The following is a 16,123-nucleotide window of genomic DNA, read 5'->3' on the forward strand; positions in this document are numbered from 1 at the left end:
GCATATGAAGGAGCCACAGAACTGCCCATAGCGCAGCCCCGTAGCTGTAAATAAAAAGTATTATTGTAAATAAAAAAATTATTATACAAAATCAAATCCATGAGCTCAATAAGAAAATCAATTTTAATGGAATCAAAATCACTGTGGGTATTGAGGAATCGTCTCAAAGCAGCCAGACCCAGGGCGTGGGGAATCATGGTGTAGAGATTTACCACATCGATGGTGGCCAAATGACAATTGTCTACTAGTCTGGGAAGCTGATGAAGATTTTGTAAAAAAGTGGTGGTGTCCAACAAGAAGGTAGGTTGAGATTTAATAAGCGGTTGTAGTAGATCATCCAAATAAGTTGCAGTAGGTTGCAGCAGCGACCCGCATGCCGACACAATAGGGCGACCCGGAGGAGGGGACAAGCCCTTGTGAATTTTCGGAAGTGTGTATAAACAAGGAGTGATTGGAAAATCTGGAACCAGGACAGCTTGAATATCTTGAGTAATAATTTTAGCATCTACTCCCATTTGTAAGATGTTGGTCAATTTCTGTCGACATTGAGCAGTGGGGTTGACTGTCAACTGGCGATAGGTGTCAACATCAGAAAGTTGTTTCATTATTTCGGCATGATAGTCAGAGAGATCTTGCAGGACTATCGCCCCGCCTTTATCGGCTTGTCGAATAACAAGATTTTTATTTTCACTCAGATTTTTTAAGGCCAAACGCTCCGCTGGCATAAGATTAGGGTGGACAGACGAGGAGTGCTCGACAATGGCAGGAAGTCCTGTATCGAGCATCCTAGCAAAGGATTTAATGCTGGCATTATTTGAATATGGCTCGAAAGAGGAGGCAGGAGCAAACTGTTTCAAAACTGTAGGTAGGGGTGGTTTGACAGTTTTATTGGACGGGGGTTGATTGGCAAAGAACTCTTGTAATTTGATTTTTCTAATGAGTTCATGTTTCTCAATTTGCCACTGTAAATCACTGAAAGGCACAGAGGGCACGAAGGAGAGTCCATGATTCAAGAGTTTCAACTCACTTTTAGATAAGTCATGGGACGACAGATTGAAGATTATATTCTCGTGTTCGTTGGTGGGCGACCCGGACGGCCACCCCCTCTTCCACTGTTGCCCTCTTCGAGTGTAGCGCCTCTTACGTGGGACTTGGGGCCGCCTCGACCCCTCTGGGGGAGTCCACCTAAAGGGCCTGCTTTGGCACCTCTGGGTTTGCGTTGGTCAGCCTCGCTGTTAGAGCTGGTATTATCGGCCGATGTTTCTGTATCGAATTGATCGATAGTTCTTTGTGGGCGCCGTTTATTGCGGCGAAAGAAAGGTTTTTTAGAATCTTCTCCCGAATTGCCTGCCAACCATCTGTAGACAGTGTGTCTGTCGTAGTCAGTTTGCACCTTTAATAATTTTTCTTTTTTAAAGAGGATAAGCTCTCTTTTGTATGATGACAATTGGCTCTTGAGCCGTTCCATCCAATCCGTCTCTTTTTCTGCCACTAAAGTGGCCAAGTGCACGGTTTCAAATTTGGAGATTTTATCTTTGATCACAGCAAGTTCCTTGGATGATTGCTCCACCACAAGGACCATAAGATCAAAGGAGCACTTGTTAAGGGTCCCAATCCAGCGCTTACAGAACTGGGGATCGTAGCGCCCGATGGTCGGGCAGTTCCTGACGCGGAAACCACGGGGGATCATTTTTGACTTATAATAGTCACTTAAAGAGAGGGCATGAAGATGGAAATCGATCTCCTTCTTTTTTAAACGTAAGAGGTCTCTGTAGATAATGTCAGTTGCCAGGGATTCCTCTTCATCATTAATGCCACCTTTGAGAATAATAGCTTGAATCTCAACCTCAGAGAGGGAGTGGATGTCACCAATGGGAAAATTAAATTGTCCAATACTATCTTCATCTGCCATATTGGATGGTCTGTATGGTACAATGAGCCAGATTGGTGCAATGTGTGACACAGCACACAGTTGTAAGTTGCAATATAGGTTCTGAGATAGACAGTCCTGGTGAACAAAAGCACCACAAAGGGAAAAGGGCAAAGCACAGGGGGATCCCAAACAAACGGTGTACAGGTACCTCGCTGATCCACAGCAGCAACAGATATTTTGGATATTTTGGTTAAAACCAATACATCCATCAATCCAGAACCACCCACTGTGACATGGTTGGGTGTCCAAAAGAAAAAAGGTTGTTTTAGGTGCGCATGCACCACCTGTCAATTCCTTTTACCAGGTGATTCTTTTAGTCACCCCCATACCGGCCACACATTTAAAATCCGTCACAACCTTACTTGTAACTCTTCATACGTTGTTTACCAACTTATATGTCCATGCAGTTTATCCTACATAGGTAAAACTATTAGGAAATTTAAGGAAAGGATGACAATGCACAGGAGTACCATCCGTCAGGCATTGGCATCCGGCAGTAGTGAGCATCCTGTCGCCAGGCATTTTGTTGACAATCATCATCCTCTTAACAGCCTAAGATATCGGATGATTGATTGGGTGCCCCCCAATATTCGCGGCGGTGACCGTGGTACCCGTCTATTACAATGTGAAGCCCGGTGGATACACCGCTTGGGCACTATTGCCCCTAAAGGTCTAAACGAGCAAATTTCCTTTGCTGTATTCCGCTGAGCTCATAATATTGCGATTGTGTCTTTACTATATCTTTTGCCACATTGCGCTGTATTATGTGCAATTATGCTTTATTGGTGTGTATTTTTATTGTATCATGTATTGTCCTGTTTAATATGCTATTTCTAATTGATTAGTCATTTATTTGTCTCAGGCTAATTGCTGTTTTTATCACCTATGAAGTGAGATTGAGACGCAGGTGCATACATTTTTTCTATTTCTATTTTTTAATACTGTTGCCTCTTGGTTCTAGTCGCAGTTCTTTCTTGTCACTTTTTAATTATTTTTGGTGCAATTTTCCTCACAGTGTCTGAGAAAGCTGGATTGCGGTATCCATGGCAACCAAGCTCCCCACATGCTGCACACTTGTTCAGCATGTGACATCATCATGCTGCGCCCTGTGGGCTGCTCCCTTGTCTCTCTGTGTCTCAGCCTCACTTCCTTGGTCTATGCTGCTATAAAGGTATGTCTTTTTTCTCTATTCTTTGTAACCTGACGAAAATTTGATAAATAAATTGAAACGTTGCTGCATACTAGCTGGCTTGTCTAGGTGCAAAAAGAGAAAGGAGGGTAGCTTATCTTTAGATAAGCTACCCTCCTTTCTCTTTTTGCACCTTATTATTGTTTATAATAATTTTTTAGTATAGAACGTTTTTAAAAAAAAGTAATTATTAAATTGTCTGTTTTTTATTGAAATTATATTTTTCTCTACCTTGTTCAAATAAATGTATTTATTTTTTATACCTACCTTTTGATATATTTTTTACCTACGAAGTTTATACCGTATTCTAAATCCACTTTTAAAGAACTTTTTTATGGTTTATTACTGTGCGGACCAGCACACTCAGCATTGACTACTCCAGAGCAATAGTCGCCGCATCTTCATTTATTGAACCCACATTTTTCTTAAAGTAACTTACCATTACTTCTACTATTGAAGATTGGCTGACACCCCAGAATTAGAAGGGGGATATTGCCTGATTTTTCCTGGTATCTGGACTGAGGTTTTCACAAGTGGCGCCACACATCCTCTTGTTTACACATATATATATATATATATATATATATATATATATATATATATATATATATATAGTCAAAGTGGAAGAAGACTAGCACTCGCGTGAGAACCTACACCTTGACAAAGGGGCGCTGCCTCGAAACATTGGTTGGTTTTTACCCATTTTTCAATATAACATTTTTCAAAGACCCACGAGTGCTAGTCTTCTTCCACTTTGACTGCAAATACCACAAGACAGGCACGGGGGGAGTGAGTGCCGGGCCGTACAGCCATATATATATATATATATATATATATATATATATATATATATATATATATATATATATTAGGGTTAGGGAGAAAGGGTCGTTGGGAAAACACAATCATTAGGTCGACATGGGTTTGGTCAACATTCAAATGCCAACATTGAGTTTTTCACTATTGTTGCAACATGGACACTAAAAAGTGCAGCACATCCCCTCCATGACATGCTGCACTCACCATGCTTTGGGTATGTGTCTCACTACACTCTACACACTAATTTATTCTACCACCACAGCCTAGTGGCATGAGAAACTGCCTGTCGGCACATGTCAACTCAAGAAAAAGGGAAAAACTTAATGTGGACCTTTTGACTGTCGACCTTCCCCATGTCGACCTAATGCATGTGTTGTCCCTGTCAACCTAACAGATGTGGACCTTCAGTCATGTCCACCTTTATGCATGTCAACCTTCAGTCATGTTGACCTTCATGCACATTGACCTTCAGTGGTCGATGTAATGCTTGTTGACATACTGACCAAATGCCCAGATAAACAGGATTGTACACTAACAATGTAGGGTATTTACAAATATAAATGTACTTTAATTTTTCCCTATTTTGGTACATATATGCATCTACATAAATTTGAAAAGCTGAATCAGCATCAACTTTGAAGAAAACTTTCAGATTTTCACAAATATCAAACAAAGATGTTGAGCTTCCTCAGAAAGTATGAGATTACTTTGGCTTCCCATAATCATGTACAATATGAAGATGTCATTGTCACAGTAATATCAGAGACCTATAACACTTTTGGATTAGTTGCAGTAATCATCAGTCCTGTATAATTAATTATACGAACCCTTGTTTGAATTAACATTAAGGTAGCACACTTATATTTGCGAAAAGTATGCTGGGGTACACTTTTTGCACCCACTTAGCTGGATTCATAAACAAATAAATAAGAATCTACCCTAAAAATGTAGTGTATTTAGCAATTAAATTATTCTATATTTGTATATATATATATATATATATATATATATATATATATATATATATATATATACAGCAGCAAATAAGTGGCACTCGGAGGCTTGTTAAGGAGGTGAAAATAGCAGGAATATTTATTCCTAGTGCAGGGAAAACGTTTCGGAGCACGGAGGCCCCGTTGTCAGTTCAGGTAATGCACAGTGCACAAAACAATTACAGTGTATTATATAGGAGACTTACCCGCCCCCAGAGCGTCCCGTTCGTGTCTTCCTCCTGTGGCTTCCGGGTTGGCGCCGTCTCTGTGACGTCACTGGCGCAGGTCCGATGGTCGCGATGGTTTCTGCGCAACGTCACTGATGCGCGCTCCCGGTGGCCAGCTGTAGGGTCACGTGGGGCTGCTGTGCGCTATAGTGATATACAAAGACATGTGATAACTGTTAAACAATGCATACAGATCAACATAGCATAATACAAAAAAGCAAATCAAAGTGACACTAGTTTCCTGAATACACGTAAAGCTTAGGGGAAACTTTAAACTAACACAGGCAAGGTGATGCATGATCAGTATGAAAAAATGAATGATCAGTGGTGTAAGGCTGCCATCTACTGGGCAGTAAGTGAAACAACAACACATGTAAAACAATTATGACATTTACTAAGACAAACTATTTAAAATAATGCGAACAGCATTAGGGAACTGTCCCTGCCATCTGAATACTCAGTTCTACATATGCCAGAGCAGAGGGCTATATGAATGCCCATACAAGTCTGCTGCTGATGAACAGGGAATGGGCTGTCAAGTATAGATGATTCCCATGTACTGGAACAGGCAATATGTGTCGGCACGGAGGCATGCACTAGAAGGCAAAGTATAACGGCATGGGTGACAAAAGCACCAATGCCACGCTGGTTAAGGCACCCCCTGGGGAACGCACAGGTATAGATGCAAAGAAATCTATGGTGTGCAATGAGTGGAAAAATGGAAAGGAAAAAACAAAAAAACAAAAAACAGCTGGTGGCCATCCTGGAAGCATGCAATGCAGAAGTGGACAAAGGCACAAAACAAACAACATGAGCCAAAGACAGACCACTGACAGATGAATGGCATATGGGAAGGAACCTATATGAAATTGTATAGTCCAAGATTCTCGTTAAGCCCTCTGGGTTGTAGAGAGTCTAGCTTGAAAATCCATTGGGATTCGAGCTGTAACAATTTTCTGGATCTGTTGCCGCCTCTGATGGAGAACGGCACATGATCCACGATCTTGTACCGCAGTGTCGCCATGCTATGTTTAAAATTGGCAAAGTGGCGAGCCACTGGTTGCTCGCTTTTGCCGGAAATGAGGGCTGCTCGTATGGCACAACGGTGTTGTGCCATTCTGACTTTAAAAGTGCAATCTGTTTTCCCCACGTAACATAAGCCGCAAGGGCAGATGATAACGTATATAATGTACTTTGACGTACATGTCAAGGGCCAGCGTATTTTGAATTTGAGCCCAGTGTGGGGATGGGATATAAATGTACTGGGTGTAAGGGAACTGCACGTAGTGCATCCCAGGCACCGGTAGCAACCATTGGCACGATGTCTGGTTCTATGGTACATATATGCATCTACATAAATTTGAAAAGCTGAATCAGCATCAACTTTGAAGAAAACTTTTAGATTTTCACAAATATCAAAGAAAGATGTTGAGCTTCCTCCGAATGTATGAGATTACATAGGCTTCCTATAATCCTGTACAATATGAAGATGTCATTGTCACAGTAATATTAGAGACCTATAACACTTTTGGATTAGTTGCAGTAATCATCAGTCCTGTATAATTAATTATACGAACCCTTGTTTGAATTAACATTAAGGTCGCACACTTATATTTGCGAAAAGTATGCTGGGGTACACTTTTTGCACCCACTTAGCTGGATTCATAAACAAATAAACAAGAGTCTACCCTAAAAATGTAGTGTATTTAGCAATTAAATTATTCTATATTTGTATATATATATATATATATATATATATATATATATATATATATATATATATATATATATATATATATATATATATATATATATATATATATATATATATATATATATATATATTGGCACATATATGCATCTGTCCAAATTTGAAAAGCTAAATCGGCATCAACTTTGAAGAAAACTTTCAGATTTTCACAAATATCAAAGAAAGATGTTGAGCTTCCTCCAAATGTATGAGATTACATAGGCTTCCTATAATCCTGTACAATATGAAGATGTCATTGTCACAGTAATATCAGAGACCTATCACACTTTTGGATTAGTTGCAGTAATCATCAGTCCTGTATAATTAATTATAGGAGTAGGTGGAATTTTAAAGTATTTTCAAAGTGCTTTTTTCACTCTTTGGACGCAATTCCCCGGGCGACCAGCGGGGGGTGCATGCCCCTGGACCCGGGGATGACCTGGGCTACCTTCCCTGGGTAGCGTGGGGTGGAAATATGGAAGTTTTTTTTTCAGGGGGGCAGAAGCTTCAGCTTGCCCAGGGATACTTCCACAGCCCTGGGCATGAATCCCGGGGAAGAGTGGGTGAGGAATCAAATTATTTTCAAAGTGTTTTTTCACAGTTTGGATGCATTTCCCTGGGTGTCCTGCGGGGGGGGGCGCAGTGCCCCGGACCCGGGGGTGACCTCCCCAAGGCCCGGGCTACCTTCCCCGGGCATCGTGGGGTGGAAATATGGAACTTTTTTTTTCAGGGGGGAAGACGCTCGAACTTACCCAGGGACACTTCCACAGCCCTGGTCATGAATCCCGGGGAAGAGTGGGTGAGAAGTGTCAAAATATTTTCAAAGTGCTTTTTTCTACTTTCAGATGCAATTCCCTGGTCGACCAGCGGGGGGCGCCGGTCCCCGGACCCGGGGGTGAACTCCCCCGGGCCCCGGCTACCTTCCCCGGGCATCGTGGGGTGGAAATCTGGAAGTTTTTTTTCCCCGGGGGGTAGACGCTCGGACGTGCCCAGGGACACTTCCACAGCCCTGGGCATGATTCCCGGGCTCGAGTGGGAGAAGCATTCCGGATCATTTTCAGTCTTTTTTGCCCGTTTGGATGCAATTCCCCGGCCGACCAGCGAGGGGGCGCAGTCCCCCGGACCACGGGGCGACCTCCCCCGGGCCCGGGCTACCTTCCCCGGGAAGAGTGGTGCGGATACGTGGGTTTTTTCCATTTTCACCCCCTGGCTGCAGTACCTTGGGCGGCCTGCCGGGGGCGCCGCGGCGCGTGCGGCTGCCTTCGGCCCCCCGCCACCTCCCACGGCCCTGCCGGGGCTCCGGGGGCCCCCGGGGACCGCGTGGGAGCGAGAATCCCCGGCACGGAAGTCCTTTCTATGAGGACGGACAGGGTGGCCCGCGGCCGGCCCACAGTTCCAGGAGGTCGGGGAAGAGTGGAGAAATCCGGGGTGTGTGTCGCACGGTCTAATGCGTGCCGCTACGTGCCGGAGCACCCTTTCTGCGGATCTATAGGGAGGCATGAGGATCCGACGAAGACAGGGGGATTCTCCCGGAGCCTGTTCCCGGGCCGCGAGAAGCCCCTCACCCCCCGGGGGACTCCCGGAGCTCGGCGGGGGCTCCCCGGGAGCGCCCAGCCCGGCCTGGGCTCCAGGAGGCCGGGCCCGAACCCGCCCCCGGCCCGGCGCAGCGCCCCCCGGCGGCCACAGACGGAAAACCCCGCGATTTCTCCGAGAGCGGGCCCCCGGCTCCCTCGCGCACGGAGGAGGGAACCGAGAGGCGAGGGCTCCTTTACCCGGCTCGCGGGCGCCCCCCGGTGGTGGAAAAATATATTGCAGTTTGTGGAAGTCATTTCTATGAGAACGAACCTGCCCCTCCGAGGCCGGGGGTCGGTTCCAGGAGGGCGGGAGAGAGTCGCTCCGAGTACCGCTGAAGTGTCGCGCGCCACTCGCGTGCCGCTACCCGCCGGAGCACCCCTCCTGGAGATATATAGGAGGCAGACGGATTCTGCCAGCAGGCGGTGGAAAGATGGAAGTTTGAGATGGGCCTTCTCTCGCTTCCCCGCCGCCCCGATCGATGTGGCACTCCGCACCCCGGCCGGGAGGGTCCTTCGCTTGGCCGGAACCTCGGGTCCCGGTCGGCTCAGGCGACAGCGACGCTCCCTCAGCCCACGGCGCGCCCGGCACCCCTCCTCCGCGAGCGGGTCCGGTCCCCCGTCGCCCGCCCCGGAGCTCCCGGAAAGGGGCCAGGGGCGGGCTCGCTCCTCGCACGGTGCGGTCTGCTCCGTCCGTCAGCCTCCCAGGCGTCCAATACCGCCGGCGGGGCCGGGGAGCGTCCCCTCGCGCCGTGAGGCTCGCTCTCCCCCGGAACCCCGGCGGGGCACACGATTTCCCAGTACCCGCACGAGCGTCGACCCGCGACCCGGGCCCCAGGAGAGGGCCCAGCGCGCTGGCCGCCCCCCGGGGCGAGGCGGTGGCGCGTGCGGGGTCCGCCGCGGCCTCCCCCGGAGGGAGAGGTCGCCCGAGAGACGGACGGAGAGGGCGTCCGAGCGGCGCGTCCGGCTCGGGCCGGCCACCGAGAACACGGCAGGGTCGGGGGACCAGTCGGAAGGAGCCAGCGTTCGCTGCGTCCCTGGGACAGGGACCCTCTGCATCTCTCACCCCCCCCGGGGCCTAGATGAACCGCGGCGGGGCGCCAGTCGGGGTGCGGCGGTCGTGGGAAGCGAGGCCTCAGCGTTTAAGCGCCGGGACACCCCGCTCCAGAACGACGCCCACCCAGGACGGCCCGCGCTTTGCGTTTCCCAGCCGCCCCTGGTTGTCGGGTGAGGAGAGAAGGGTCCCGGGTACCGGGACGGGCCCCGCTGCCCGCTCTCACTCCGACCCCCCCCGGCCGCATGCCCGCCTCCGCGGCCCCCCCTTCGTCGGGCCCGCCGCCTCGCCTCCGTCCCCGCTCCCGGGCCGGCCCCCCTGCCTCCGGGGAGCACCCGGAGGACCCCGTCCGCTTTCGTCGACCTCGTTCCCCCCCTCAGCGCCTCGGGGCCTGGGGAGGGGGCGAGGGGACCCGAGAGCTACCTGGTTGATCCTGCCAGTAGCATATGCTTGTCTCAAAGATTAAGCCATGCACGTGTAAGTACACACGGCCGGTACAGTGAAACTGCGAATGGCTCATTTAAACAGTTATGGTTCCTTTGAACGCTCGACCCTGTTACTTGGATAACTGTGGTAATTCTAGAGCTAATACATGCCGACGAGCGCTGACCCCCAGGGATGCGTGCATTTATCAGTCCAAGACCAATCCGGGGGTTCCCGGCGGGTCGGATCCGGCCTCCCGCCGCCCCCGGCCTCTCTCGCGACTCTAGATAACCTCGGGCTGATCGCACGTCCCCGTGACGGCGACGACGCATTCGGATGTCTGCCCTATCAACTTTCGATGGTACTTTCTGTGCCTACCATGGTGACCACGGGTAACGGGGAATCAGGGTTCGATTCCGGAGAGGGAGCCTGAGAAACGGCTACCACATCCAAGGAAGGCAGCAGGCGCGCAAATTACCCACTCCCGACTCGGGGAGGTAGTGACGAAAAATAACAATACAGGACTCTTTCGAGGCCCTGTAATTGGAATGAGTACACTTTAAATCCTTTAACGAGGACCCATTGGAGGGCAAGTCTGGTGCCAGCAGCCGCGGAGTAAGGTTGTGTGTGTGCAAGCTCCTGACACCCAGAGTAGGCCGAAAAGCCTAGAGCCAGATTAGGGGAATTTCCCCAGCCATATGGAGCCTCCTTGGGCTGCTGCTCAGGAGAGTCCCCTGGTTACCGGGCCTAGCCCGGGCCCAGTCCCTGATCCACCTGGGACAGGTAGCCAGGGTAAGAGGGAGGAGGTGGAGGTGAAGCAAGGGGTAATCCCATGCCGGGAGCCCCAAGTTGAGTCGGAGGATGGTTCCAGCCTCTCAGACGCTGGAGAGGCCGGGGATGAAGCCCAAGACATCGGGATGATCCTGCCTAGCGGGAGGCCGCTTATTACCCCATCAAAGCTACAGCCGGTGGTGATCCTGACTCCAGTAGAAAGCGTATCCCAGAAGCATGTGGTGGGTCCAGCTGGTGCGGGGGTCCAGATGCCCAAGAAGGGTCCAGCGTCGCAGAGCCCTGTGGTGGTACCTGCTGATGGGAAGGAAGCGACACATACCAGGTCTGCTGAGGAAAAGACCAAGGCTATGCATATACCTGCCAGGAGTCTGCCATCTGCAAATAAAGAAACAGCATGTAAAGGTGAAGAACAAGTGGTGGTAACCCCATCTAACAAACCTGGGGGTAAAGGCAACCCTGCTGTGCCTGCAGCGAAGTCTCTGCCAAAGCCTACAGACGTGATGCTGGCTGGTGGAAAAAGCTTTCCAGGATCCAAGATGGCGGGCGGAGGCGCGAGTGAGCAGGTACCGATGCCAGCCACGAGTGGAGGTGATGGGAGAGCCGTAGATGCCGAGCCGGGTCCTGCAGCTCAGAAGCCGGTCCCCGCGCCCAGTGGCGAAGTGCTGGCGTCCCCGTCTGTGGATGCGGTAAGCTCGCGGGTCCCGGCGGGTGACGTCAGCAAGTGCAGCCGGGCGGGTGCAGGGGAGTCGGCGGCGGCCGGTGACAGCTCCGAGAAGCAGAAGCGCCGGGAGGGCGGAGGTTCCAGTGAAGCGGCCGCGTCATCATCCTGTGTCCGGATCCCGGAGGTAGAAGCCGGCGGCAGCCGCGGCAAAGCCGTGCTGGGGGATCCTGCAGCGTTACAAGTGGCGGGGGAGGATGCCGCTACCGAGGTGGTCCCGATGGAGATGGAAGCTGTCCGTGAACAGCAGGAGGCGCTTGAGGTGCAATCAGAGGACTCTGATAATGTTATGAACACTGGAGACTGTGCAGAGGGGGAGGAGGGAGGAGGCAGTGCGGGCATTTCTGTAGAGTTACAAGTGTCTGACATTGAAGCTACTGTGAAGTTAACAGAAGTGGAAATAGCGAGGCTTAAAAAAGTACTGGCAGCACAGAAAGCTAAGAGGAATAGAGCTTACAGCAGAGAAAGGCCTTTGATCTCTAAGAAAATAGAGGAGGTGGAGGCGGAATTAGAGAATAAGGCGCTAGAGTTGGAGGAATTAAACAAAAAGATTATAGCACTAAGACCAGACATATGTGAGGAGAGTGTGGGGTTACCTCCAAATAAAACAGGGGAAGTGGAGATATATGGAGCAGGAGTTAGAGGGCTCCAATCCCTTGTATGAGGCTATAAGGGTCATGGAGGGGGAGATGTTATCGGATCAAAATAAAGTGGCAATGGCTGAGATCCCTGTAGTGGAGACCATTTACGGGGATGTCCTGAGTGGTCCGGCAAACCCGGGAGTGGCAGCTGTGGTTCCTGCAGGGCCCAGTACCTCGGCAGAGGTGGTTGTGATCCCAGAACCCCCTAAGGCCCCACCTGCTCCTGTGGTGCCGCCGCCGGTGACTGTGGTTGTCCCTGGGGTCATGTCATACGCAGGGGCAGTTACAGGAAGGGGTGTAAGGCCAGAGCCAGCAAGGCAGCCAGTAGGGCAACCCCCAAAGCGGAGGAACGCTGTCCAACTAAAGTGGGTGGGGGAGGGAGCGGCTCCAGACAGTGGGTCTTTTCTGGACAGCCTCTTTACTCTGGGGTATTCTGCAGCAGACATATATGCTTGTATCCATCCGGCAGGTACCCTAGAGTATGATGTGAGTTTCATATGGGGGCTTACAGAAGTTTTGGAGAGAATGGTCGATCTTAAAAGATTCAAGCCCCTGGGATAACTACAGGGCGTTGGCAATTACTCACCAGGATAGGGTGAAGGTCACTATCCTGGTGAGGAATGAATCCATAAGCCCTGATGATTTGAGATTTTGGTTAGGCAGGTATGTGGTGAGGGTCCTGTCCCCCTTGACCAAGGCGCCAGGTCCCAGAGGAGTGTGGGGTGGGGCCTGGGTGGCCCATGTTAATATCGGTGAGGGGGGCCAGATTCCCTCAGCTGCATTTATTGGGAGGGATAGGATTCAATGTTTTTACCCGGGGCAGCCGAGACTGTGCCATAGGTGTGGCGACTACAGGCACTTTAGTCGAGACTGCCCCGAGCAGAAATGTTCGAGATGCAATGAGCTAGGGCACACAGCACGGGAGTGTAATAAAATAGTGTGTAATCTCTGTGGGGAGCTTGGGCATGCCTTCGGAGCTTGCCCCGAGGCCTTTCATAATACGGCCCTAGATGGGGAGATGGGTATGGTGGCGGAGAGTGTGGAGCAGATTTTAGCGGAGTTTGAAGCATGCAGAAAAACTAGAGTGGTGCAGGCGGAGCCAGTAGTGACCAAGATACCAACAGTTCCAGTGGTAGGGACCGTGGTGGAGACAGTGAGGGAGCAGCCCTTCATATTTGTAGGGAAAGGGAAAGCGAAGGGGAAGAGGAGGGCGGGAGCAGGGGCGGGTAATCAGGTGGTTCATATCACTAATCGCTTCTTCTGCCTCTCAAGCGACGAAGAGGAGGAGGGTGAAGTTATAAGAACCGACAGTGGGGAGTTAGTGTTGAGGCCCAAAAAGCAAAGGAAAAGGAAGAGGGTAGGAGCCGCCCGGAAGGTAGTGAAGGACACACTTACCTTGAGTGATTTTCTTAAAGTTCCAGCCGTTAGTGGCGCAGGAAAGACGGTGGAGGAACTGGCTCCACGGTTGGAGAATAAGGGCTCAGGCGAGACGCCGGGTGGTGACCTTGAGCCGGCTGTGGACATGGTGGCCGAGACTCCATTGGAGGGGCCGGCCATGGTGGACACAGATCGGGACTCAAAAAGCCCGGTAGTGCCCCCTGAGTCTCCATCTACTGTGGCTCCTGAGCCAGTCCCCCCGGATGGAGGAGGTGGTCTCCAGGTCGTGGCCCCTGAGACCCCGCTGGCCCAGGCGTCTGGGGGCGTGGTTTCGGAGATGGGGTCCTCGTCCTCGGATGAGTCCGTTGATATTTGTACAGAGGAGGAGGTCCTCTCCGGAGTTAGGGTTAAGCGGTGGGGATCACAGATAGACTTGGTTGACAGTCAGGCAAGGAAGAAGTGATCTGGTCCCACTCTCGGTGATCCTGAAGAATGGCCCCCCAGCCCGTGAGATTCGCCACCATTAATGTGGCGTCGATCTTATCCGTGCGTGCTCGGCAGTTAGCTTATGATTTTTTTAATACGTTAGATGTAGATTTTTTGTTTTTACAGGAGACCAGATTGGGGCGGCTCGCGGATATCCACAAGGCGAAAGCTGAGTGGAGACGTGGGTCGTCCTTCTGGTCCCTGGCTGCCGAGCCGTACGGAGGGCTGGGGGTACTTTTTTACCACCAAGGTAACCATCCAGCGGATCATCGAGGTGCAAGTGGGCAGATGTATGGTTTTGGATGTCAATCTGAAGGGACACGACCTGAGGCTTATTAACATCTATGGCCCCCAAACTAAGTGGGACAGGAAGTGTCTTTTCAGTGCGATAAAGCCGTATCTCTTTGTAGCCCGGCAGGTGGTCTTTGGCGGTGATTTTAACACCATCATTAGGCCCAAAGACAGGGGAGGGTCAAGGGCCACCCTGGGCTACGACTCCCTCTTTCTAGTTAGCATGATAAGGCAGTCGGGTCTGGTGGATGTGCACGTTCGACACTCCCCAGACCTCACGGGGTTCACCTTTCATAGAGGTAGTTGTAGGAGTAGAATAGATAGGTTTTTTGTTAAGGAGAGCTCGAAAACTTTGGCTCCTGGGCTGAAGCCAGTAGAATTCTCCGATCACGTTTTGCTGTGTGTAACCTTGAACGCCTCAGAGTCACTCCAGAAAGGGCGGGGCCTTTGGCGCTTGAGCTCCAAACTCCTTGAGAAGGAAGAGGTTAGACAGTCCTTCAGGGACTTCTTTCAATCTCAGGAGTCACTTTTGGAGGCGGGATGGAGTAGATCCGAGTGGTGGGAGGTGTGCAAGAAAAGGACTCGCAGTTTTTTTCGCAGCCTCGTAGCCAAGGATAATTTGGTAAGAAACAACGTCTACCAGGCCTTGAGAAAGAAATTGGATTTCTTGATCTCTGAGCAGGGAGATGGTGGGGAAATCTCTCGGGTTAAGGCCCAGATGAAGGAGTACCAGTACGACCGTTATGCTTCTTTGGTTCTGGAAAGGGATTATGGTAAATACCACTCGCCTGATCCCTACCAGAATTGCAGGAGTTCGGTCGACAGTAAGGAGGTGAGAGGGCTGCATGATAGCCGGGGTGTCCTCCGCGAGGATCGGGAAGGCATCTTGGGAGTTGTGCGGTCCTTCTACTCTGACCTTTTATCTGAGAGGCCACCTATTAGAGAGAGGATGGAGCAATTTCTGAGGGAGACTCCTGGTCTTGGGAGCCTTGGCGGTTTTCTTGAGTCTCTGGCGAGTGAGATAACGGTGGAAGAGGTCAAGACGGCCATAGGCTCTTTGTCTATGAAAAAGTCTCCAGGTCCGGATGGGTTAACCTCCGAGTTCTTTAAATGTTTCATTGACCTCTTGGCCCCTCATCTCGTGGAGGTGTTTAACGAGAGCCTGGGCGAGGGTTTACTCCCTCCCTCCATGAGACAGTCTGCCCTTATCTTGCTTTCTAAGGGAAAGGACCCCTCCCGTATTGAGAACTGGCGCCCCATCGCTCTTCTTAATACGGATAGGAAGATTCTGGCGAAGGTACTCTTTAACAGACTAATGGAAGTCTCCGAGTCTTTGCTTTCACCTTCTCAGCACTGTACTGTGAAGGGCCGCAGCACCTTTAGTGCTGTCCTTGGCGTCCGGGAGGCCATTGAGCGGTGCAGGGCTGAGAAGTGGGGAAAGTACTTGCTGGCGTTGGATCAGGCAAAGGCTTTTGACAGGGTAAACCACGAGTACCTGTGGGCTCTGCTGATCAGGTACGGCCTCCCAGTGAGGGTGGTGGATTGGCTTCGTACGATCTATAGGCAAGCCGAGAGCTACCCTCTTGTCATTGGTTGGATAGGTCCGGCCTTTCCAGTGGATTCGGGTGTTCGGCAGGGCTGTCCTCTAAGCCCCCTCCTGTATGTATTTGCCATCGATCCTTTCATTAGGAGACTGGAGGGAGGCATTGTGAGGGGAGTTCATCTGAGCCCGGAATGTTCACTGGAAGTAGTGGCCTATGCCGACGACGTCACTGTCATCCTGTCAGAACCATCTGAAGCAGATGCAGTGGTGTCGGTCATCCAGGAGTACTCGGTGGAGTCGGGCTCCTTGGTTAACCA

The 16,123-nt window shown here is 50.5% G+C and overlaps 1 protein-coding gene across 1 annotated transcript in view; it reads left to right on the forward strand.

Moving 5' to 3' along the window:
• The first annotated feature begins 2,909 nt into the window (after positions 1-2,909).
• LOC146049759 (uncharacterized) overlaps positions 2,910-16,123 on the forward strand; it is a 34,576-nt gene continuing 21,362 nt past the window's right edge. Inside the window, exon 1 of the mRNA XM_083166371.1 lies at positions 2,910-3,104. The gene's annotated coding sequence lies outside the window, so the exon portion shown is untranslated. The remainder of the gene's footprint in view (positions 3,105-16,123) is intronic.

The sequence above is a fragment of the Crinia signifera genome, chromosome 12 (genome assembly GCF_055691185.1).
Source record: "Crinia signifera chromosome 12, ASM5569118v1, whole genome shotgun sequence".
Lineage (NCBI taxonomy): Eukaryota > Metazoa > Chordata > Amphibia > Anura > Myobatrachidae > Crinia > Crinia signifera.